The 25,976-nt window shown below is 39.5% G+C and overlaps 1 non-coding gene across 1 annotated transcript; it reads left to right on the top strand.

Moving 5' to 3' along the window:
- The first annotated feature begins 1,064 nt into the window (after positions 1-1,064).
- Positions 1,065-1,199, top strand: LOC130834205 (small nucleolar RNA SNORA70). Its single transcript, XR_009048596.1, has one exon. It is a non-coding gene; the product is annotated as a small nucleolar RNA SNORA70 (small nucleolar RNA).
- The last annotated feature ends 24,777 nt before the right edge of the window (positions 1,200-25,976 follow it).

Here is a 25,976-nt window from a genome sequence, read left to right as displayed (position 1 = left end):
TTCTTTATCCATCCATCTATTAATGGACATTTAGGTTGCTGCCATATCTTGGCAATTGTAAATAATGCTGCTGTGAACATCAGGGTGCATGTATCTGTTCAAATTAGTGTTTTTGTTTTTTTCAGACATATACCCAGGAGTGGAATTGCTGGGTCATATAGTAGTTCTGTTTTTATTTTTTGAGAAACCTCCATGCTGTTTTCTACAATGGCTGCACCAATTTATATTCCCACCAACAGTGTACAAGGGTTCTCTTTTCTCCACATCCTTACCAACATTTGTTATTTGTGTTCTTTTTGATGGTAGCATTCTGACAAGTGTAAGGTGATATCTCATTGTGGTCTTGATTTACGTTTTCCTGATGATTAGCGATATTGAGCATCTTTTCATATGCTTGTTAGCCATCTGCATTTCCTCTTTGGAAAAATGTCTTTCCAGTTTTCTGCCCATTTTCCAATCGGGTTGTTTTGTTTTTTGATATTGAGTTGTATGAACTATTTATATATATTTGTTTTTACTATTAATTCATTTCTGGTAAATGAGAAGAGAGAGAGAGGTGACACTTCTGTGTTTTTTGGGTTCTCTCCAGCAATAAGGACATCTGAGGATATCACATATGTTAGTGGTTCATTTCAAGGATACTAAAGGAAGGGAAGAAACAGAGGGAAATACTGTGATAGCTCCATGGCATCACCACTGGAAACTAAAATGTCAGCATTTGTGCAGTGGGATAAGCAGGAAGATCACAGACCTTTTAACAGTATATGCTTAAAAAGAACAAGTAGCATCTTTCTAGATGGCAAAGGAAAAACCATTTACCACTATTGTGGTCTTTCTTATAATGTATGGCAGATTGCATTATTGACCCCAATCCTTCACCCTTACTTGAATCCACACTTTTGCCAAGGTCTCATCCTAAAAGGAATGTATTCCCTTGTCCCTTCATTTTTTTCTTGGCCGTGTGACTTGCTTTAGTCCCTGTAGTATGGGCAGAAGTGACAGTGTGCCAGTTCTGAGCCCAGGCTTTAAGAGGTGATGAATGTTTTTACTTGCTCTTTGTGCCTCTGTCATCACCATGACAAGAACATGGCCTGATGCCATGGGGGCCCAGTGTGCAATGGCTGCAAACAGCAGTGTCCTCAGTAGTGTATGCAGCCTGTTGCCTGTACAGGTTGCCCTAAGGGACCGTGGAGACAGCCCTTTTCCAGGGACATTAATGACTGGCATGCTGTCCCCAATCTAGGCTCCAGACAGGTATGTGTGGTGCCTTCGGAAAGCCCCAGGGCACAGTGGCCAGGGTCCACATTGGCCAAGTCATAATGTCCATCCGCACCAAGCTACAGAACAAGGAACATGCGATTGAGGCCCTCCGCAGGGCCAAATTCAAGTTCCCTGGCCGCCAGAAGATCCACATCTCCAAGAAGTGGGGATTTACTAAGTTTAACGCGGATGAATTTGAAAACATGGTGGCAGAAAAGTGGCTCATCCCGGATGGCTGTGGGGTCAAATACATCCCTAATCGTGGCCCCCTGGACAAATGGCGAGCCCTGCACTCGTGAGAGCCTTTGGCGCTGTCCCCTCCTTACTTGTGCCCATGAATAAATCATCCTTTTCTGTCCAAAAAAAAAAAAAAAAAAGAACATGCCCTGATGGTCCAAAGACAATGAGAGATACATGGAGCAGAGCCATTCCAGATGACTCACAGATATACAGTGAGAAGTAGAGCTGCCCCTGCCACCCCAGCCTCAAGCAGAGAAACCCAGCCAAACTCCAGCGTAGCTGCTGACACATGAGCAGTGATAAAGGATCGCTGTTTTAAGCCAGAATTTTGGAGTGGAGTGTTACATAGCAATGGCTTCCTAATCCATAAGGTCAGAAGATAGATCAGAAAAGAGTCAAATGTTTTCTATATAAGAAAGAACAGTTTTTGATATAGAATAAGACTGTTGTCTCCAAGAAAAATTAATGCTCTAGACTAGGGGTCATCAGACTTTTTCTATCAGGGCCCACGTAGTAAATATTTTAGGGTTTATAGGCCACACGGTCTGTCACAACTACTCAACTCTGTATTTGTAGCACAAAAGCAACCATGGACAGTATGTAAATAAATGAGTGTGGCTCTGTCCCAATCAGACTTTATTTACAGACACTGAAATTTGAATTTCATATAATTTTCATGTCAAAAATTGTTATCATTTTGATTTTTTTTCAACTACTTAAAAATGTAAAAACTAGTCTTAGCTCATGGGCCAAGCAAAATCAGGCTGCCGGCTGGATCTCGACTGGAAAACATTGGAAAGTTGAATAATGCCAAATAATGTCAGGGACATGGGATAGAGGGATACTCATGTGCTGCTAGTGGGGTGTAGATCAGAGGCAGAACAGCTGTGAAGGTTCAGGGCCCCTCACTTGCTTGGACCCAGGTGAGTGATGGGAGTAAATAAACATGCACCCTTTTACCAACCTCTCCTGATTTGTCCCACTGTCCCCACCCCCACCAGCCCTTGGCAACCACCATTCTATTCTCTGTTTCTCTGAGTTGGACTTTTAAAATTATTTTTTAGATTCCACATATAAGTGATATCATGCAGCATTTGTCTTTCTCTGTCTGGTTCCCCAAACCTTTTTTTGAGGTAGCATTGGTTTATAACATTATATAGGTTTATGTGTATGGTAACCTCTGTAAACACTACAGCATGCTCACCACCAAAAATTTAGTTTCCATCCATCAGCATACAGTTGACCCACTTTATCCATTTTGCTCTCGCCTCCACTGCCTTTTCCCTTTCGGTAACCACTAATCTGTTATGAGAGAACTTTTAGGATGATTAAAATGTTCTAAACACGTGTCAAAACTCATCAAAATTTACATACTTAACATGGGTGCATTTTATTTTATGTAAACTATACCTCAGAAAAGTTGACTTCTTTAAAAACTAGTGTTAAAAAACAAACAAAAAATTAGTGCTGGTTTTTTAAAAATAAGCAACAGGATGAGATATATGACATAAAACCACGTATGTAAAACTAAGAGATATACACGTTAAAAAGATACATAGTAAAACATTGGAAGTGTTGCCTATGCAGAACATGGATGGGAGTTGATTATGGAGGTAAAAGTCAACAAATCAGTAAAATAAAACAAGAGAAAGGCTTTGTATAAGACCAATGATGACAAATTTGCCATAATAATTAACTCAACCCTTGGCAAAAGAGGACTAAAACAAAGGGAAAAGTGCTCTATTGACAAGGGGCTTACTTCTAAGGTTACTAGTGAGGAAATCAGCCCTGGAACTCATTTCCTCCCCATCTAAAGGGCTGCAGAAAAGAAACCCTAGGTGCCATTTGAGTTTATAAGACCAAAGAGCACAACTTCCTCCATTTTTGAGGAAGGAAATTGTTTCTAGTTAGAAGAGTAGGGTACTCGGCTAAGTCTTGAAGGACTGGAGAGAAAGGAGAGGGGAAACTCGTGGGGTACCATTCTTACAGAAGCTTTAGTCTAGAAAGGGTTTCCTTTGTACATCTAAAGAACCCTTAGTGGCACAGAGGTTCTCTTAACACTGAACGCCTGTTCTGAGATCTACTTCTCTTCCAGTAAAGAACTTCAGCATAGCCCTGCATGCTCGTTCTTGCGATTACTAATTAGCAGAATAAGGTGGCCTAATGAAGGCATGACCTGAATCCATTCTGTGCATTATCTAACAGAATCAAAACTGGTTTTCAGCAGTTGAGGAGACTCTCATAACACACCCTTTCCCACCTGGCAAAAGGTACTGCAAGACAAAATACCTGATTGCTTCACAAGCTAAAACGGGACTCCCCCACACCTGAGCTATATTCATCTCCATCTCTGAGGTGTCCATCATTCTTAAGCTTCAGCATCGCCACCTCCTCATTTCTACTGATAACCCACTATTTTGCCATGGCTCTCATTCAAAGCTCTCCAAGAAAATAATCCGACTGGCTAAAAAGAATCTGATTTATTAGCTAATAGAGATAAACTATTGTAAAAGGGCAGAAAACAATAGAACTGCCTCCCTTACTGATATCTGCAAATCTGAGCTTTTCTTTTTTCCCAAACATGAAGTCATATGCACTTGATGAGTGGGGTGAATGCCTGTCAGTAAGAAAAGAAAAGGAACAAAGAAAATTATGGAAGCAGAGCAAAAAGAAAGAGAGAGGACTTCCTAGGTGGCACAGTGGTTAAGAATCTGCCTGCCAATGCAGAGAACATGGGTTCCATCCCTGCTCTAGGAAGATCCCACATGTCGCGGAGCCAACTAAGCCCGTGAGCCACAACTGTTGAGCCTGCGCTCTAGAGCCCATGCGCCACAACTATTGAGCCCATGCACCACAACTATTGAGCCCATGCGCCACAACTACTGAAGCCCACGTGTCCAGAGCCCATGCTCCACAAGAGAAGACACCTCGAGCCCGCACAGCACAATGAAGAGTAGCCCTCGCTCGCCGCAACTAGAGAAAGCCCGTGAGCAGCAACGAAGAACCAATGTAGCTAGTAAATAAATCAATTTTTAAAAAATATATATATAGAGAGAGAGAAATGAATAAAGATAAGAGGTAATCTTTGTGAGAATATGTGCTTTCCACATAAGGTTACAGTATTAGAAAGGAGTCTAGGGAATTCCCTGGTGGCCCAGTGGTTAGGGCTCTGCTCTTTCACTCCTGAGGGCCTGGGTTCAATCTCTGGTTAGAAAACTAAGACCCTGCAAGGCATGTAGCATGGCCAAAAATAAAGAGGGGAGGGAGAGTCTATAAATGGTCCATTGAGAAGATTATCTACGGACGTGGATAAGTAGGAGGCATTCGCAGCAAGGCATTCACACTGATGAGGGGACTTTGCTGTGAAATGTTCAGGAGCCCAAAGTCCCCATACTGAAGGTGTAGTCAGAAATCTGGCCCTGAGGCCAATCAAATGTGCTTAACCTCTTTAAATAGGCTCCTGCAGTGCTTTGGTTTTACTCAACACCATTTACCTCTTCCTGAAGTGGGTTCTGTTGCCATCTCTGGACTAGTGCAAGATAGGGTGGTGTCTGAGATTCAGAAAACTCTGCATCTGTTCCCTGCCAGGCCATTGACTCTTGCTTTGGCCCAGTGTAAACCATAAGCCTCCCTAGTTGGAGTGTGCCTAGCCTAGAAAATGAACTTTCTTATGTTTCCAGTGGATTCATCACATCTCTCCCAGGACCCTTCCACTCGTTTCTCAGATTCTGCCACCAGCCCCTGGTTTTTACCTGCTTCTATCACTGCATCGAAGGAAAGTAAATAATCTACATTTCACTTCTTTATAGTTTTCAGGGGTGGGGGATACTGGAGGGGAGTGGTGAAAGAAAATGAAACTAACTGGTTCAAATAAAGCTTAGAAATCTGCTGACTTTCTGTTACATTACAACTCCCTGACTCCTGGCACTAAACGTAATTAGCAATGGCAATAGATGTGCTCGGGTGGGGGAGGGAGGGTTCAAGTTACTTGAAATGATGTTTAACAATCTATCACCAGCGGCTGTGTGGGGTAAGGAAAATAACAGGGGCTTTGGAGACACACAAATGTGGGTTCAAATGCTTACTTTGCCACTCATTGTGATGTGATGTTGAACAAGCCAATTAATGTCTCTAAACCCCAGTTTTGTCATCTCTAATGAGGAGACAATATTACTCACCTCAGGAGGTTTGCTGTGAAGATAAAGTGAGGTAATACCTGTAAAGCACGTAGAGCGGTACCTGGCTTACAGGAAGCCCCCGATGTTATTTACTATGAATTTTCACCTTTCTTGATTTCTTGGAGCATTTGACTTGACCTCTTTCCTCCCTGTAGCTCCCCTGGCTCTCCTTCCTTGTCAACAGAGCCAATGTTCGATAAAAGGGACAAGGATTGCCAGTGACTCAGAGACCTCTCTGCTCACTGTGCTTTTTCAAATCAAAGTTGAAATTGTCAAAACTTTGGGTCTCAAGTCTAAGACCCAGAGTACTTACTCGGAATCCAGGCTCAAGGACAGATCTCTCCTCTGTGTCTGGAGCATGTACAATGTAACCCTGTTTGAGCTCTATTGAAAGATGATAAGGAAGGTTCCCAACATTTTATCTGAGAGTGTTTCCAAGCTTATCCCTGTTTCTGGCTCTCCTTATTCTTCCCAGGATGTCTTCCCTGGTTTCTTATCTTTACTGTTGCATAAATTTTTCTAGAAGTTGCTCTTTCCCTCAATACTTCATTTCATTGACTTCTTTCCCAGGAACCAACCACTGATCTCTCCATGTCAGGTCATGTTTTCATCCCTCCTAGAATGTCCTTCTTTAACTTCACCCCATCCCAAACTACCCAGGCCATTTTGAGTTTCTTGTGGACTGAGGACTAAGGTGCTGGGGAGATGATGGAAGAAGAGCTGTCTAAGAGGGTTCCTTAAAATGCTTACAGCTTCTTTAGGAAAAAGGAAAGCAAGCATTTTTAAATGAACTTCACCTCCTTTCAAAAGCATTCAAGAAAGGTTTGCCAAATAAATTGAATCTTGATTAAGCATATACTATGTATAGGGTCTTCTACTGAGCACCAGAAATACAGAGCAGTATAGGATATTGTCCTGTAATATCCAATATATTAGGATAAACTAGGTTGTGATGTAGTAACAGAAAAAAAAATCTTGGTGGTTTATAAGAGCAAAGGTTTAATTTCCACTCATGCTGCATATCCATTGCAGGTTTGCTAGTGACACTTCTCCGTATCTTCTCACTCTGGAACCCAGACTGATTGAATAGCCACTGAAGTGTTACTGATCACCATGGCAGAGGGAAAGAGAGCTCTGGAGGGCCTGGAACTGGCCGTTATACACCCTGAACTTGGAAGTAATGTGTAGTTTATAACTCACCGCCTACAACAGTGACATGGCCCCATCCAACAACAAGAGGGCCAAGAAGTGGCCCTAACATGAGGCGAGAATGCAGAAAGCCAAGAAATACTTGATGAATAGCTTTAATGACCTTCAAATATATCCTCGCAGTGGTCAGGCAGAATAGCCACATGACTAAAAATAATACAAAGTAGCCATGCTGAGTCAAAAATCAAAAAAGAGATTGAACTTGGTGTACCCCCCAAAAAATAATAAATAAATAAATAAAAAATCAAAAAACATATTACTGTAGAACAGAATATGGAGACAATCAACAAAGGGCTAGATGGTTTGACACACCTTCATGAAGCTCCTTCTCTAAGTCTTGAAGGGAGATAGATTTCAGAGAAATGGTGAAATAGAAGGGGGCATAAGAGAGTATTCCAGGTAGGGGAGTCATGTAAACAGAAGAATGGTGGCTTATAAGCCACTTGCAGACAATTAAAATACTGCATGGCTAGAGCCAGAAGTTCATGCACCATATAATGTTGGGAAATTGCATAGTGATAAGATTTTAAAGTCCTTGAGTACAAATCTAAGGTACTTAGACTGGGTTCTCAAGTCAAAATCAGGGACTTGAGAGGCTAAGAAGATAGGGATATAGTCCCTTCCCTCTCAATTCCCACTTTAAGCTGAGCAGATTCATTTTGATCTGTTTGATATATTGAGTTCCATCTAAGTTTTTGTTTTTGAAAAGCTTTCTGCTAGTTGCTAAGAGTTTAAGTATTAAAAGTCTTCATTAAAATTTATAGGGCGATATCTCTGATGAATATAGATGCAAAAATCCTCAACAAAATATTAGCAAATTGAATTCAACAATATATAAAAAGGATCATACATGATGATAAATGGGATTTATTCTAAAGATGCAAGGATGCTTCAAAATCCAGAAATCAATCAATATGACATACCACATTAACAAAACAAAGAATAAAATCACATGATCATCTCAATAGACGCAGAAAAACCATTTGACAAAAATTCAACATCCATTCATGATAAAAACTCTTATCAAAGTTCATATAGAGGGAACATATATCAATATAATAAAGGCCATTTATGACAAACCCACAGCTAACATCATACTCAATGGTGGAAAGCTGACTTTCCTCTGAAATCAGGAACAAGACAAGGATTCCCACTCTCACCACTTCTATTTAACACTGTCTTGGAAGTTCTGGCAATAGCAATCAAATAAGAAAAATAACGGTCATCCAAATTGGAAGGGAAGAAGTCAAACTGTACTATTTGCAGATAACATGATACTATATATATTTAAGAGAAAAGCCTAAAGTCTCTACCAAAAAACTATTAGAACTAATAAATGAATTCAATAAAGTTGCAGGATACAAGATTAATATACAGAAGTCTGATAAAGTGTGTTCTTCTAAGTCAGGTTTCCCTAGGAGCAAAGTCTAAAACAGGGATTTGGGTGCATACTTAAGGGAGTATTCTCAACAAAAGGGGAGTGAAGGAACAGGACAGAGACAGGGAAGGAGCTAAGCAAGAATGAGGCCTCAGTTGATCCCACAGGGAACTCTGGAGTGTGAATTGCATCACAGAGTTGGTCTTACCTTAGGCAAGGAGGCCATCCTTGTGCATTCCTGTCTCAGTCAGTCTTGGCTGCTCCTGAGGGGAGGGCGATGCAATCTTCTAGGCAAGGCAGCTCTCATTCCTTTTGGCCAAGGGCAATTCTCCTGAGAAGAGGGCAGTTGTGACCCTAGCAGCAACACCCTCAGTAGCTGGAGATGGGTTCCCTGGCCCATGATGGACTCTGATCAAGGAAGGCATCAACAGCATCCACTACTGTTGATACTAATGTTGATAATAAAATATGTATTGCAAAAAAAAAAACTGATTGTGTCAGTTACACAAAGTAACAAAGATTCTCTCCTCGACCAAACTCTACACAGAGCTCCCTTGAATTCTTTTGCAACTAGGTCTCAAATTTTGGATTTCTGTGTTTGTCTCTGCACTGTCCAATTTTAGTAAGAATTCTGCTAAGTCGATTTAACTAGAATCCCCCCATCTTTCATATCTGATCACCCTCAATATCTAGTCAGTTTCCTCATCCTCCACCACCCCACAGGTGATGTCTGATCACCCTGGCCAGACTTTACTAAGAATCCTGCTAAGTCAGTTTAGCCAGAATCCCCCCATACCCCTGATGTTTCCTGCTATGCTCTGATTGTTTGTATCCCTGCCAAAATTCATATGTTGAAATTCTAATGCCCAATGTGATGGTATTAGGAGGTGGGACCTTTGGGAGGTGATTAGGTCATGATGATGGGGCTCCCATAATGGAATTAGTGCTCTTAGAGAAGAGCTCCCTTGCTCTTCTGCCATGTGAGGTTATACAGAAAAGACAAACATCTATGATGAAATAGGCCTTCACCAAATACCAAATACGCCAGCACCATGATCTTGGACTTCATAGCCTCCATTACTGTGAGAAATAAATGTTAGTCGTTTTATAAGACACTCAAGTTTATGAAATTTTTGTTTTAGCAGCCTTAACAACTAAGACATTTCCTTTTAGTAATTTTCCATCCACTGACCCTCACCCTGCTCCTTAAAGTCCCACTTGCCCATAGTATATTCAGAATTGAGTCCAGTCCTGTAGTGAAGTCTCTTTTCCCCTATTGCAATAGCCTTAAATAAAATCTGTTTTTACTGCTTTTAAGTACCATTCAAATCTGGTTTTTCTCTTTGACAAAAGTAATACAGGTAAAGTACTTGGCAGAGTGTCTGTTACATAGAAATTACTTAACAAATGTTAGCATTTGTTTTATACTTGTGCAAGCACATGCACACACGCACGTGCACACACTCTCACACACACACATATCTCTTCATCCCCAGCTCCTGGCCAAAGAGAGCTCCTTGTAATTTCCTAAGCAATAAGGATACTAAGAGCATCTTTCCACTCAATATTTGGTATTTGACCTCAGTTACTGACGCGGAGTTTCTAAATCCCTTTGAATTTCCTGGTTGATAGTAACGTCTTTTATTCTAATGAGGCAAATCTTGGCGGGCTTCTGGATAGCTTCAGTATGGAGGCTGGTTACCAGAAAGACCTAGCCATAATTCAAAGCTTGGAACTTTCAGCCCATACTCCAGAAAGGTGAGAAGGGCTGGAAATTGAGTTAATAATGATCATGCCTACATGATGAAGCCTCCATAGAAATCCCTAAACTACAGGGTTTGGGGAGCTTCCAGATTGGTGAACATGTCTTCATGCCAGGAGTGTAGCACACCCAACTCCATGGGGTCAGAAGCTCCTGCCCTAGGTATCCTTCCAGACCTTGCCTATGTATCTCTTCCATCTGGCTGTTCATCTGTATCATTTATTGTATACTTGTATACTTTATTATATAATAAACTGGCAAATGTAAGTAAGTGTTTCCTTGAGTTATGTGAGCCATTCTAGCAAATTATCAAACCTAAGGAGGAGGTCATGGGAACCAATTTATAGCTGATTGGTGACAACCTGGAATTTGCGATTGTTGTCCAAAGTAGGCCTAGTCTTATAGGCCTGAGCCCTTAACTTGTAGAATCTGATGCTAACTTCAGGTAGATAGTGTCAGAAATGAACTGAATTGTAAGATACCAGCTGGTGCTGGGGAATTGGTCAGTATGGGGAAGAAAATCCACACATTTGGTACCCAGAAGTGAAGAGGTATGAATTATACAGAGAAGAAGCAGAGTTTTTTTCTTTATGACATTGTTGCTAATATTAAGATAAGCAGTCTTATCTCCCATTACATAGATGCCTTTTCATTTTGTTGACCATTTCTTTTGTTGTGCAGAGGCTTTTTAGTCTGATGTAGTCCCACTTGTTTCTTTTTGCTTTTGTTGCTTGTGGCTTTGGTGTCATATCTCTAAAATCAATACCAGGACCAATGTCAAGGAGATTCATGCTTAGATTTTCTCCTAGGAGTTTCATGGGTTCAGGTCTTACACTTAAGTCCTTAATCCATTTTAAGTTAATCTTTGTGAGTGGTGAAAGATAGTGGTCCAAGTTCATTCTTTTGCATTTGAGTATCCAGTTTTCATATCAAAGACTATCTTTTTTGCATTGAGTATTCTTGGTTCCCTTGTCAAATATTAATTACCCATGTATATGTGGGTTTATTCCTGGAGTCTCAATGTTGTTCCATTGGTCTATGTGTCTTTTTTTACGCCAGTACCATTCTGGTTTAATTACTATAGGTTTGTAATATAGTTTGAAATCAGAATGTGTGATGTGTCCAGCTTTGTTCTTCTTTCTCAGGATTGCTCTGGATATGCTCACTTCAGCAGTACATATATTAAAAGAACATTGCTCTGGACATTCAGGGACTTTTGTGATTCCATATGAATTTTAAGATTTTTTTCTATTTCTATGAAAAATGTCATTGGAATCTTTTTTAATTATTTTTTATTGGAGTATAGTTGCTTTATAATGCTGTGTTAGTTTCTGCTGTGTGCCAAAGTGAATCAGTTATACATGTACATATAACCACTCTTTTTTAGATTTCCTTCCCATTTAGGTCACCATAGAGCATTGAGTAGAGTTGCCTATAGAGTACTGAGTAGAGTTCCCATTAGGGAACTCTATGTTCCTAATGGGAACATTGAATATGTTCCCTAATGAGAACAGTAGGTTCTCATTAATTATCTATTTTATATATAGTAGTGTACATATGTCAATCCCAATCCCCCAAGTCATTGGAATTTTGATAGGGACTGCATTGACTCTACAAATGGCTTTTAATAATATGAACACTGTTACAATATTAATTCTTCTGATCCATGAAATAAGATATCTTTCCATTTATTTGTGTCTTCTTCAACTTCTTTTATCAAAGTCTTGTAGTTTTCAGTGTACAAATCTTTCACCTCTTTGTTAAATTTACTCCAAAGTAGCTTATTGCTTTTGATACTATTATAAATGGAATTATTTTTCTTTATTTCTTTTTCAGATAATTTATTCTTGGTGTATAGAAACACAACCAATTTTGGTATATTGGTTTTGTATCCTGCAGCTTTTCTCAGTTCATTTACTAGTTTTAACAGTTCTTGATGGCATCTTTAGGATTTGCTGTATACCAGATAATGTCATCTGCGGACAGAGAAAATTTTACTTCTTTCCAACTTGGATCCCTTTTATTTCTTGTTCTTGCCAGGTTGTTCTGGCTAAGACTTCCAGTAGTATGTTGAACAGAAGTGGTGAAAGTGGGCACACTTGTATTTTTCCTGACCTTAGAGCAAAAGCTTTCAACTTTTAACAACTGCGTATGACATGCTCTGAGATTGGAAGGTGGGGGGATTGCGTCTGGCTGGACCCCATGGTTGGATGGACCTGCTGGCTAGGCTCTGCATTCAAGCAAAGCTGGTGGCTATGCTCTGTGGTAAGCTGGAACTACTAGGAGGGCTCTGCAATTACTTCTGATTGTGCAAGCTCTCATGCTGTGTTCCCTGGCAGGGAGGTGCCACTGGTACTCCACAACTGGGAATGGCTACAGACTAGGCTCCACAGTTGCTCTTGGTCAGGCTGGGCTCCCAAGCAGATGGTGCCACTGGCTAGACTCTGTGTTCAGGTGGGGTTGCAGGCAGAGCTTTGTGGTCCAAGGAGGCCTCAGACTGTGCTCTGCAGTCAAGTAAGGCTACAAGCTGTGTCCCAAAGTTGAGCAGGGCCACAGGCCTGGGCTTCACAGTCAGGTAAGCCACAGGCTGCACTCTGCTGTTGGGCAAGGTTGCTGGCCAGCTCTCTGGTCAGGAGGGGTCTACAGATGTATCCTACAGTTGGATGGGACTAGAAACAGTGCTCCATGGTTGGGTGGGGTTTCAGGCTATGCTCCATGATTGGGTGGTATCACTAGCTAGATTCCCTGCCTGGGTAAGGCCACAAGTTGTGTTCAGAAATTGGGTAAGGCCGTAGGCTAGGCTGGGCTGCAGGGCAGAGCTGTAGCTAGATTATGCCCTAGGTTGAATTCCAAGGATGTCCAGGGTTCATGCTCTCCGGTTATGTGGGTCCAGAGGCTATACTTAACAGTTGGGCAGAGCTGCTGACTTGGCTCCCTGCCCAAGTGTGCCTGTAGAATGAGCTCTGTGGCTTTCCAAGATCTCTGGCCAGGCTTCCTGATCAGAGGGACTGGAGCCTACACTCAGCAGTTGGGCAGGAGTTTGAATTCACTTCCCTGCCTAGGTGGTAATACAATAGACTCCATGGCTGGTATGGCTAATTGTCTGGGGACCCAAATCAGGCAGAACTGCCAATTGAGCTCCCTAGCCAGAGGGGGTCACCTGTTTGGCTCTGCAGATGAGCAAAGCTGCTGGCTGGGATCCCTGCCCAGGCTCTGCTACAAGCAGAAACATGGTCCACAAAGATCTGAGCACTGGTTGCTGTAAGCCCTGCCTCCCTTCTCCATCTCTGCCTGATCCCTTGTACTCAAGCTCTGCAGATTTCCTCAGTGCCCCCCATGACTATCCCTCTACTATCCCAGCACAAAACTAGGCTAATACAAAGAGTGTCTGGTTAGAGGCACAGGGGATACGATGCCAGTAGAGAGCAAGGGTATCATAATGAACCCACGAAAGTCAAGTAAAGTTTTATACTTTTAAAGTTAAGACCCAGCTTTCTTTGCATCTCAGCCTTGAGGATAGTAACAAGCAAACTTGTACCTTCTGAGCAGGATTGTGGAGGATTCTTCCCAGGGAAATCGGCACAATCTCTGAAGACACAGATACCATGTGTCTCAACCTGTTCAGGCTACCATAACAAACTACCACAGACTGGGTGGCTTAAACAATAAACATTTATTTCTCACAGTTCTGGGAAGTCCAAGATCAATGCATCAGCAGATTCAGCATTTGGTTCATAGATCGACTTCTCATAGTGTCTTCACTTGGTGGAAGGGGCAAGAGAGTTCTCTGGGGTCGTTTTCAGAAGGGCACTAACTTCATTTATAAGGGATGTACCCTCATGACCTAAGCACCTCCCTAAAGTCCCTGCCCCCTAAATACTATCACACTGGGGGTTAGGACTTCAATATATGAATTTAGAGAGGGACACATTCGGTCTATCAGGATTGGAGAGGATTCTCCCCAGGGAAATCTGACCAGTACATGAAAGAAATCATTAAACAAGAACAAGATGCTATTTTTTAAAGAAAAAAAATAAGAAGAAAGAAGGAATGAGAAAAAAACTTTAGAGAATCAAAGTACAAAGAAATGTCTAGAGGGCTTCCCTGGCGGTGCAATGGTTAAGAATCCGCCTAACAACTCAGGGGACATGGGTTCAAGCCCTGGGCCCGGAAGATCCCACATGCCATGGAGCAACTAAGCCTGTGCGCCACAACTGCTGAGCCTGCACTCTAGAGCCTGAAAGCCACAACTACTGAGCCCATGTGCCATAACTACTGAAGCCCATGCGCCTAGAGCCCATGCTCCACAACAAGAGAAGCCACCACGCTGAGCCACCCTGTGCATCGCAATGACGAGTAGTCCCTGCTCACCACAGCTAGAGAGAGTCTATGCACAGCAACAAAGACCCAAGGCAGCCAAAAATAAAATAAATAAATAATAAAATAAATTTTAAAAATAAATAAATTAATAAAAAAAGAAATGTCTAGAGATAAGAATAAACTGACAGAGATTAAAGCAATGGATTAAAATAAAAGAAAATTAGAGAACCATTCAGGGACTCATACATTTGAAAAATAAGGATTTCAGAAATAGGGAACAGGAAAATAAAGGGCAGGAAACCATCAAAGAAATAAGTCAAGGAAAAAAATGTCCTCGAATTGAAGTTCATGAGTTTCCAGATTGACAGGCCCATTGAGTACTCAGTAGAAGGACAGTGGAGCAATGCCTTCAAAATTTGGAGGGAAAATCACTTTCAATATGAAGTGAGCAACCAGACTACTAACTAAGTGTGAGATTAGTATATGAGGTCTGGGACTTCCCTGTGGCACAGTGGTTACAATTCCGCCTGCCAATGCAGGGGTCACAGGTTCGAGCCCTTGTCCTGGAAGATACCCCATGCCATGGAGCAACTAAGCCTGTGTGCCACAATTACCGAGCCTGAATGCCACAACTACTGAAGCCAGAGAGCCTAGAGCCCATGCTCCACAAAAAGAGAAGCCACCACAATGAGAAGCCTGAGAACCATAAACGAATAGTAGCCCCCTGCTCCTCACAAAGAGAGAAAGCCCATGCACAGCAACGGTGACCCAATGCAGCCAAAAATAAATAAATAAAAATTTTTTTTAAAAGTACATGAGGTCAGATATTTTCAGGACACTACCAGGAGATGCTCTGCCGAAATAAAGGAGTATAACAAGAAAGACCTCAAATCCAAAAAGCCGGGCATTCGTTCAAGGAGAAAATCAAAGAGAACCCCAGGATGATGTAAATGGAGAACCAGGATGGCAGCAGGTCAACAGGTATAGAAGCAACCAGTTCAGAGTAGAGCAGGTGCAAGTGCCTAGGGAGAGAGGCACCAGGATAAAACTGATGAAATAAATACCTAACGATTCTGATTGTATTTGAAAGAGATGAAAGACAACTAAATTCTCATTTTTCATAGCAGGAATTCAATGGAAAATACCTGAAATTTAAAAAGGAAATAAAAAGTAGCAATACAAATAAGCATATTACTTATAGATATGGAAGTAGAATCCAAAGAAATAAACCAAAGATGTGAAAGTGGTTTTTTCTTTGGAGAGCAAGAAATGGAGAAAGGGAAATGGGTGACTCTTATATTTTAATATAATTTCTTATTCAAAGTTGACTCTTTTTTCTATATAAATTTATCTATGTATTTACTTTTATTTGTTTATTGGCTGCATTGGGTCTTCGTTGATACACACAGGCTTTCTGTAGTTGTGATGAGCAGGGGCTACTCTTCATTGTGGTGCCCGGGATCCTCATTGCTGTGGCTTCTCTTGTTGCGGAGCAGGGGCTCTAGGCACGTGGGCTTCAGAAGTTGCTGACATGGGCTCAGTAGTTGTGGTGCACGGGCTTAGTTGCTCTGTGGTATGTGCGACCTTCCCCACCCAGAGATCAAACCCATGTCCCCTGCATTGGCAGGCGGATTCTTAACCACTGCACCACCTGGGAAGTCCCAACGTTGACTCAAAATCACATGGATGAATGTTTTGGGGCTTGTTTTTAGTTTAAATAAATTGAATTTTTTAAATCATGTAGGTGTATGACTTTGGTGAAAATTTAAACTAAACGTAAAAAAGAGAGAAGCGATTGAGTAAGAATTAGGCCTAGGGATTAACAGTTTCCTGCTTAACAGTTTCTATAACAATCCCAGAAAATAGGGTCCCATTATAACACTGTCTACCCCCAGTTTTTTATTTGAGAGATTCAAATAAATACAATATGCATTTATATTCATGACTGTCTAGGAGGCAAGGAGCTAGTGCAAGCCTATATTCAGGCTGGTGTGAAAACCCAACACCTTCTTATATTAGTTATGTAACTGGCATTGTGTAAATCACTTCAACAGCCTGAGCCTCAGTTTCCCCAAACATACAAGTGACGACAGTATCTACTTCTCAGGTTAGTTACAAAGAACAGATGAGGTAGTAGGTGTACACCTAGCACGTAGTAGTTTCAGTGTATACTTCCTCTCCAATATATACTTCTTTACTCACTTCCTCTTCTAATGGAGTTTGATTAGGTATACTAAGAGACAAATACAGAAGTCAGACAAAAGTGTTTTAATAAAACACAGGAATCTGTTGAGGTCAGACTCAGGGCAGGGTTATCTTCATTTTTGTGCCCTCGGGCTTTAAGTATTAATTAACTTTGGTGATATATTTGGCTGGAACTTGGGCTTCACACAGCACAGTTTACCACTCACACAGAAAACATAGATTTTTTCATTCTTGGAACATTTGTCACGGCAGGAGCCACGAAGATTCCAGCATTTTTCAGTGCTGCCTGATACAAAGAGAAAAAAAGAAGGGAGCCAATATCAGTTCTGTGGGGAAACAGGTCCTTGCTTGAAAGGACTAACAACCAGGCAGAAAAGGGGGGACCACTGAAAATGGGGGAGTCACCTCTAGATTTATATAGTGGTGGTTTATTCTCACATTCTTTCTGAACACTCCATCCCAATCCCAGCCCTTCTCAAATGTTCTTTCTCAGATTCAGTGGGTTATAATGGTTAGGAGCATGGACTTTTGGAACTCATAGAGCTGGTCTATACCACAAGCCAACTGGAAGAACTCGAACAGGTTACTTCCCTTCTCAGATCATCAATTTCCTCTTTTCTAAAAAGAAGGTGTAACATCTGTCTCAAAGAGCTGTTGTGAGGATTAAATAAAATAGTGTATAAAGATACAAGTGTTAAATAAATTCAGATATGACATGACAGGACCTCAGAAACAATTATAAATTTTAAAACTCATTCATAAGTAAAGATTAGACTAGAAGGAGCTATGATCAAATAAATGCAACAAATAATGGCTTATAAGGGATATAGGGTGATAAAGAGCATGTCTTAAAAGAAAGAGATGAAAAGGAATAAATGAAAGTTACAAATATTCATAACAGGCAAAAGAAATTCAATATACAAATAATAGGAACTGCCAAAGAAGAAAACAAAATCATGGGAACAGAACAAATACTATAAACTATGTTCAACAACTTTTCCTAAAATAGAAAAAGATTTGAAAACATGTACTGCAAATGTATACAGCATACCTAAAAATTTTGACCCAGCAAGACATACTCTAGTAAAATTACTGCACATCAAAGAAAAAATGCTTTGGGCATTTAGGCACCCCAAATACAAGATGACATAAGGGAAAGAAAATTAAACTATAGTTAGATTTTTTAACAGCAATGCTTTATGCCAGAAAAAAAAAATGGTGTCACGTATTAAAGATGCTCAAGGGGAAAAAAATGTTATATCCAGCAAAACTTACTTCCAAATACACAGAACAAAAACAAACTGGTATCAACATACTGAAACTCAGGAAATATTGTTCCCGTGAGCCTTAGGAGTCTAATTGGGAAACAGCTTGAGACAACCAAATGAGAACGGCATTGACACAGGACTAGTAATGAACATTAAGTATAGTTACTCATAGAATTATAATTAGGGTTTAAAAGGAGAGAGCAGAGTATGTAACGGATATATGTTCTGACAATATAGAGACAGTGCAAGACAAAAATGGGAGAATAATTGTGAAAGCCTATGCAGAAATTTTAACTAGTTTGAGTAATCATGTTATTCTCGTAGTATTGGGTTTCATTATAGTGAATATATTATACATGTGATGAGGGAGAAATCAAATGAGTAATTATGAAACATTCTAATTCTATCATCCTCTGTGACCTTGAGAACCAGAATTCTCAGTACAAGGGAAAAAATTACTGCTTTCAACAGATATGAGAGGATAAAAAAGATGTGGAATATATAAATAATGGAATACTACTCAGCCATAAAAAAGTGAAATTGTGCCACTTGCAACAACATGGAATGACTTGGAGGGTAATATGCTAAGTGAAATAATAAATCTAAAAAATAAAACAAACAAGTGAATAAAAAAAGAAACAGACTCACAGATATAGAGAACAAACTATCAGTGGGAAGAGGGACCAGGGAAGTGCAAGATAGATGTAGGCGATTAAGAAGCACAAACTACTATTTATAAAATAAATAAGCTACAAGGTTATATTGTACAGCACAGGGAATATAGTCAACATTTTATAATAACTTTAAATGGAATATAACCTTTAAAATTGTGAATCACTGTCATACACCTGAAACATATAATATTGTGCATCAACTATACTTTGATTTTTAAAAATCCTGATATGATAAAGAAATTGTTTTGAATTTGTGTTCTGAATTTGAATTGGAAGTACCAGTATAAACCCACAAGTATCAATATTTCATTTCTAAATATGTGGATGGGTGGTTGGACAGACAGATGGATGGATGGATAGAATTTTTTCCAGCTCTATCACTGAAAAAGCCTAGAAATGTTGACCAACCAATAGAAATTAGTATTCCTAGCACCCATATTGTAGTCTTAAAATACCATTTCCCACTAAAACAAAATAAATTAAGACCTTTTGGTGATATGGTTTATTTCAGTTCTTGGGCCAAAAATTGTAAGATGAACCTAAAAACATTCTGTCATACCTAGAGCTAAATTGAAGAGATCCCCATTGGTCAAGAATAGGGAAAAAAAATGTGCTTCACTAGGAATAACTGCAATAGATTGGACCTGTGGCTTAGAACCGTGAGTTCAAAATAATATTTAGGAAAAACAAATTGCTCAACCTCAAAGGCTGACAGAAAATGAATTCATTATCTTGCAAACTGATAAGCAAAGATAGGGTCAAGCATTTGTCCCTCCTCTCCTCTCTGAACTCTCTAAATCCCAAGGTAACCAAGTAGTAGATGAAGGGAAGCATCTCTTTTATAAGTAGTTCAGCTAATAATAAATGAATGTTCTCAACATAACTGCATGGCTCACCCCTTCACTTCCTTCAAGTTTTTGTTCAAATTTGTTTCAGTGAGGCATTCCCTTACATCCCTTTTTAATTTGCACACCCACATCCCCTGATATTTGCTATTCCCTTCCTTGCTTACTCAGTTCATTGCCTCCCCTCAGAGTATGTAAGCTTCAAGAGGACAGGGATTTTGGTTGGTTGGTTGGTGGGTTGGTTGGTGGGTTGGTTGGTTCACTGCTCTGTTATCTCCAGCACCTATCACAATACCTGACACATGGAATGCACTCTGCAATATTTACTGAATAAGTGAATTATTTAACTAAGTAATGACATAGCTACTGGCCCTTAAATCCAACTGCCATAATGGGAAGAAGAAAGGGAGGGGGTACAAAAAGAAACACTGAAAGACTAAACATTTTCCCAAAGCAGCATGAATTAATCTGAGACTGTTTCAAACCAGAAAAGTTGGGTAAAATTATCTGCTGAGTTTACATACAGCCATGTGCCCTTTCCGACCTCCAACTTTCCCACCAACAGGATGAATGTTCCTGGGAAAGCTCAGATGAGTTATAAAAAATAGAAAAGATACAGTTGTTGTACACTAACATTTCAGTATATTCAATGTTGACCCCTAAATCTAATATATTATTTCAAACTGAGAATTGAGTAAATTATAACTCAGAGCAGTCATGTGGCTTGTTGGGGTTCACAGAGCTAATAAAAGATGGAGCAGGGCTTTAAAATGTGAAAGAAAAAAAAATGAAAAAAAGATGGAGCAGATTCTTACCAACCCAGGATTTGGAGATTCTTCTCTCCTCCCCAGGTGAATGGTGTTTCATGTATGTGTCTACCATGGTCAGACACGTGTGAGACCAGAGTGTTCTCAAGTCAGAGTATTCTCAAGCAATCCCCCCACATCCTGACACTGTCTAAAGTTAAAGAGATATCTGGAGGGTGGTGGTGGTGAGGGTGGAACCATCTATCAGATGAGAAGAAAGCGGTGGTGCTAGCACCTTGGACTGGGCAAGTTTGATGAGGACCTGTCTCTACTTAAGACCTTTCTATGACTCCAATATAGGGGCTGGCACAGAGAGGCAACAGTAATTATGAGATTCTGTCTCATTTAAGGCAGGTGTGAATAGTGCAAAATCCAAGTGGTTTCAGGGACATTGTGAGAAAAGGCTTGCCTCCCTTCTTCCCTGCTTCCCCTGCCCTCCCCCACTACTCCTCACACATCAGACCTCCTGCCCTTGGCCCCTGGAGCTGACCAAAGAGAGGGGATTTAGGGGCACTGAGGGAAAATTCCGGAGGTTACAGTTGCTGCCTAAGATCTGGCACCTGTCACTGGCAAAGATGACCATTTGGATGTCAGGTCCCCTCTTATGTGGGTTTAGGAAATTTAAAAAGCTACATTTGCTGCATATCAAAATTTCAGTGTGTTTAACATTGATCCCTCAGCTTTATTTATTATTTCAAATTGATAAATAAGTAAATTGAAACTCAGAGGAGCCAAGTAATTTTCTAGTAATTGGTGGGGTAGGGTCTATCCCAGGATTTGGGGGCTTTTCTCTCTTCCCCAGATGAAGGTTTCTCACATTGCTGCCTGCCAGCCCATCCTCCCAAGCCTTGGAGTGTCCCAACCAAGACCCACTCTCCACCCCTCCATCTCTCCCCCAAAAGGTCTAGGTTACCTGGAATGACCTGGGACAAGAGCACCAGTGCAGCCAAAGTTAGCAAAAAAGTCTTCATGACTTCAAGTAGCCCAAGGAATAGTCTCAGTTCTGGCGAGCAGATACACAAATAAAGAAGAGGTCTGGACTCTCTGCTCCTTCTAATCAACTGGGATACATGTCACATACACATGCTCTCAGCTGCCCACGGGTACAATCGGCCCTGGAACAGACTGCCTCCCTCAGACTTCTCAGTTACTATCCCAACGCCCATGCATCCACAGTTGGACCACATACCCCTGAACTGATATGCTTCCCTTTATCACTTCCACATTTTACGAGACAGCAGAGAGAAATCATACAAGCTAGAGGCATTTTTTTAAATAGGTGTCAGTCCTTGTTATAACTCAATCTAAAATTCTCCAAGACTCCACGCTGCACATTGAAAAACAATGTATAGTTTTTATTATGCTCTATAAAGCCCTATATTATCTCTTCTAGAGATTCACTATTATCATGATTTTAATGTAAGTTGAGCAAACTCCTTTCTTCAAATGTAATTTTCCAGTTTGGGAGTGGAGGAGTAGAGAAGGGAAAACATTCATTCAGCCCTTGGGAAGAATATGTCTATCTAACTATTTTCTCTCTAATAGAAGAGACTCCACTGCCTGAAATGCTCAGTTTCGGAAAGGATTTTGGCATTGAGGGAGGGAGGGGAAAGAGTTGAAAATATTCAGCAACATGTGCTGGCTGTGCCACTCGCTTGCTGTGTGACTTTAGGAGAGTCACTTTCCCCCTCCGGACTTTAATCTCACCAATGAGCAGATTGGAACAAATGGGCTGTAGACATCAATCCAACCCTTATATGCTATGGTTCTCTGGATGCTGAAAAGGCATAGAAAATGTAATACTGCAGAACTCCAAGTTTTCACCACCAACACAGGCCAGGCTAATTGAGTTTACACCTAAGGATTCCTACAGCTGCCCTCATCAGTCTCCAACTCTCTTTACTGGGGTCATAGATCTCTTCCCCTGGTACATACATTTTATATGCTATTTGGCATTTGAAAACAACAGTCCCACTTTGGGCCTTCTCCTTATAGAGTCAATGCACAAATATTTGCTCTGGTTATTATAAAGGCTTAAGTTCTCTCCAGGATCCTTGAATGGGTCTCACCACACCAGGTTGTTTCAGGAGTGAGATCCATGGGATACTAATAAGGAATCATAGGAGAACCTGTTCTTACATGGTAAAACCCTATTTCTAGTTAAGTCACATTCTCAGGTACTTGGGGTTAGGATTTCAATATATTTTGGGGAGGGGACACAATTCAACCCACAACAGATGGTTTTTTAAAAGTTCTATTATGACTAGTATTCTGAAAACTATAAGACATTGATGAAAAAATTGAAGATAGTACAAACAAATGGAAAGATACATCATGCTCACAAATTGGAAGAATTAATATTGTTGAAATGACCACACTACCCAAGGCAATATACAGATTCAATGCAATTGCTATCAAAACACCAATGGCACACTTCACAGAACTACAACAAATAATTCTAAAATTTGTATAGAAACACAAAGGACCCCAAATAGCCAAAGCAATCTTGAGAAAGAAGAGCAAAACTAGAGGTATCATGCACTCTGGTTTCAAACTATACTACAAAGCTATAGTAATCAAAACAGTATGGAATGGGCACAAAAACAGACACATAGACCAATGGAACAGAATAGAGAGCCCAGAAATAAACTCATGCTTATATGGTCAATTAATCTACAACAGAAGAGACAAGAATATACAATGGGGAAAAGACAGTCGCTTCAATAAATGGTGTTGGGAAAACTGGACAGCTACATGCAAAATAATAAAACCATGTTCTCATGCCACATGCTCTTAGAAAAAATATGATAGCATAGAGTGGAAAAGAAATATTAATAACAATGTTGGATGATAAACTTGTTTAAAAGTTCTCAGAAACTAGAGGGGGGAAATTCAAAGGATTTGCACATCTATTTTCCTAAGTGAGATTAACCCTCCTAATCCAGTCCTCTTCAGGATTTGAGTCAGATTATGCTTGCCCAAAAAATGGATAAGGAAATATTCCCTTTTTATTCTTCCTGAGATAAACTGTGTAAACAACTTTTTGTTATTATTTATTATTTTTTCCATAAATGTTTGGTAGAACTTGCACTTCTGGCCAAGATGGAGCAACAGGAACTATATTGACTCTCCCACCTGAAACAATTAAATAACCAGACAATATATGAATTGATAGCTTTTAAAACATTGAACATTGGGCAACAAAAGACAGTGATTCTTAAGATATGATAGATAAACAAGATGAGCCCCAAGATTGCTCCACCTTACTGCCTTGAGAGAAATTCCAAGCCATGACACAGGGAGAAAAGAAGCCAGCTGTTGCCTGATGTCTCTCAGTGTTGAAGAGAACAAAATGGGGGATCCAGTGAGATCAAAGCAGATAGAGTTTGCAGAACTCTAGAACACTAGAGAGGGGAGATGTACCCAGAGAGAGATCTCCAGGCATCTGCCAAGGATCCTCAAGTCTTCAGCTCAATAATTACCGGAGTATGTATGTTAGAAAACCACTCAAACCTGGGCCATTTAAAGATAACAACCCTTGGAATTCACATACGACTAGAAATCATTCTGGTTCCAAATCAGCAGAATGACAACCCTTATGATTTAAAGGATACCAGGTACAGTATTCAGAAGAGTTTTGCCTTAGTGCTGAGAGAAATTTAATGCTACACTAAAATATACTTTTTTAAAAATCCAAAATCATCAAATTTAACTGGCATCCCAGAGCAAAGCTCAGAAGTATTTATAATAATACAAAAATATCCCTGACCAAAGAGGTAAAAAACATGTCTAGCATCCAATCAAAAATTACCAGGCACATAAAGAAGCAGAAAAATCTAACCCTTAAAGAGGAGAAAAATCAATCAATAAAAACAGACCTAAAAATGTATTAAAATATATATAAATATGAAAAAAATAGAAACAGACCTAGATATAATACAGATAATAGAATTAGAAACAATAACATTGTTATAACTGTATTCTATGTGTTCATGAAAATAGGGGAAAGATTAAACATGTTAGGCAGATGTATAAAAATACCCAAATCATCAACTACACTCCAATAAAAATTAATTTTAATAAAATAAAATACCCAAATCAAACCTGATGTTAATTAGGTCAAGTTGGTTGATAGTGATTTTGACTATCTCTATCCTTACTATTAGTTTCATAATGATCAAGGAGTCAATTTATCAAAAGGATATAAAATGCTAAATGTATGCACCATAAAATATATCTTCAAAATATGTGAAGCAAAAACTAATAGAACTATAAAGAATAAGATCTTGATTTCATTGATATTTTCTATCATTTTTTGGTCTGCATTTTATTTATTTCCTCTCTGATCTGTATTATTTCCTCCCATCTGCTGATTTGGGTTTTGTTCATCCTTCCTTTTCTAATTCCTTTAGATGGTAAGTTAGATTGTTTATCTGAGATTTTTTTCTTGTTTCTTGGTATAGGCCTGTATTGCTACAAACTTCCCTCTTAGAACTAATTTTGCTGCTTCCTGTAGCTTTTGGAAAGTTGTGTTTTATTTTCATTTATCTCGAAGTATTTTCCAATTTCCTCTTTCATTTCTTCATTGACCTGTTGGTTTTTTAATAGCATGTTGTTTAGTCTCCATGTGTTTGTTCTTTTCCTGTTTTTCTTCTCATAATTGATTTCTAGTTTCATACAATTGTGGTCAGAAAGAAGTTTGACATAATTTCTAACCTCTTAAATTTGTTGAGACTTGTTTTATAGCCTAGCATGTGGTCTATCTTGGAGAATGTTCCAAGTGCACATAAAAAGAATGTGTATTCTGCTGGTTTGGGATAGAGTGTTCTGAAAATATTTATTAAGTTCAACAGGTCTATTGTGTCACTTAAGACTGCTATTTCCTATTGATTTTCTATCTGGATGATCTGTTCATTGATGTAAGTGAGATGTTAAAGTCCCCTACTTTTATTGTATAATTGTTAATTTCTCCCTTTTTGTCTACTAATATTTGCTTCATATATTTCAGTGCTCTTAGGTGCATATATCTGAATAAATGTTATATTCTCATCTTATATTGATACCTTTATCATTATGTAATGTCCTTCTTTGTCCTTTGTTATAGACTTTATTTCAAAGTCTATTTCGTATGATATGCTAGCCCAGTTTTCTTATAGTTTCCATTTGCATGAAATATCTCTTTTCATCTGCTCACTTTCAGTCTGTAGGTGTCTTTTTTAATTTAATTTTTATTTTATATTGGGGTATAGTTGATTTACAATGTTGTGTTAGTTTCAAGTGTACAGCAAAGTGATTCAGTTATACATATACATATACCCATTCTTTCTCAGATTCTTTTCCCATAGAGGTTATTACAGAATATTGAGTAGAGTGCCCTGTGCTACACAGTGAGTCCTTGTTAATTATCTATTTTATATATAGTAGTGTGTATATTTTAATCCCAGACTCCTAATCTTTCCCTCCCCAGCCCCACTTTTCCCCTTTGGTAACCATAAGTTTGTTTTGGAAATCTGTAAGTCTGTTTCTGTTTTGTAAATAAGTTCATTTGTATAATCTTTTTAGATTCCACATATAAGTGATATCATATGATATTTATCTTTCTCTGTCTGAATTACTTCACTTAGTATGATAATCTCTAGGTCCATCCATGTTGCTGCAAATGACATTATTTCATTCTTTTTTTATGACTGAGTAATTTTTCATTGCATATATGCATTCCATCTTCTTTATTCATTCCTCTGTTGATGGACATTTTGGTTGCTTCCATGTCTTGGCTATTTTAAATCATGCTGTAATGAACTTTGGGGTGCATGTATCTTTTCAAATTATGG

The sequence above is a fragment of the Hippopotamus amphibius genome, chromosome 12 (assembly GCF_030028045.1).
Source record: "Hippopotamus amphibius kiboko isolate mHipAmp2 chromosome 12, mHipAmp2.hap2, whole genome shotgun sequence".
NCBI lineage: Eukaryota > Metazoa > Chordata > Mammalia > Artiodactyla > Hippopotamidae > Hippopotamus > Hippopotamus amphibius.
Note: the sequence above shows the minus strand (reverse complement) of the source record. Positions and strands in the feature narration are given on the sequence as shown.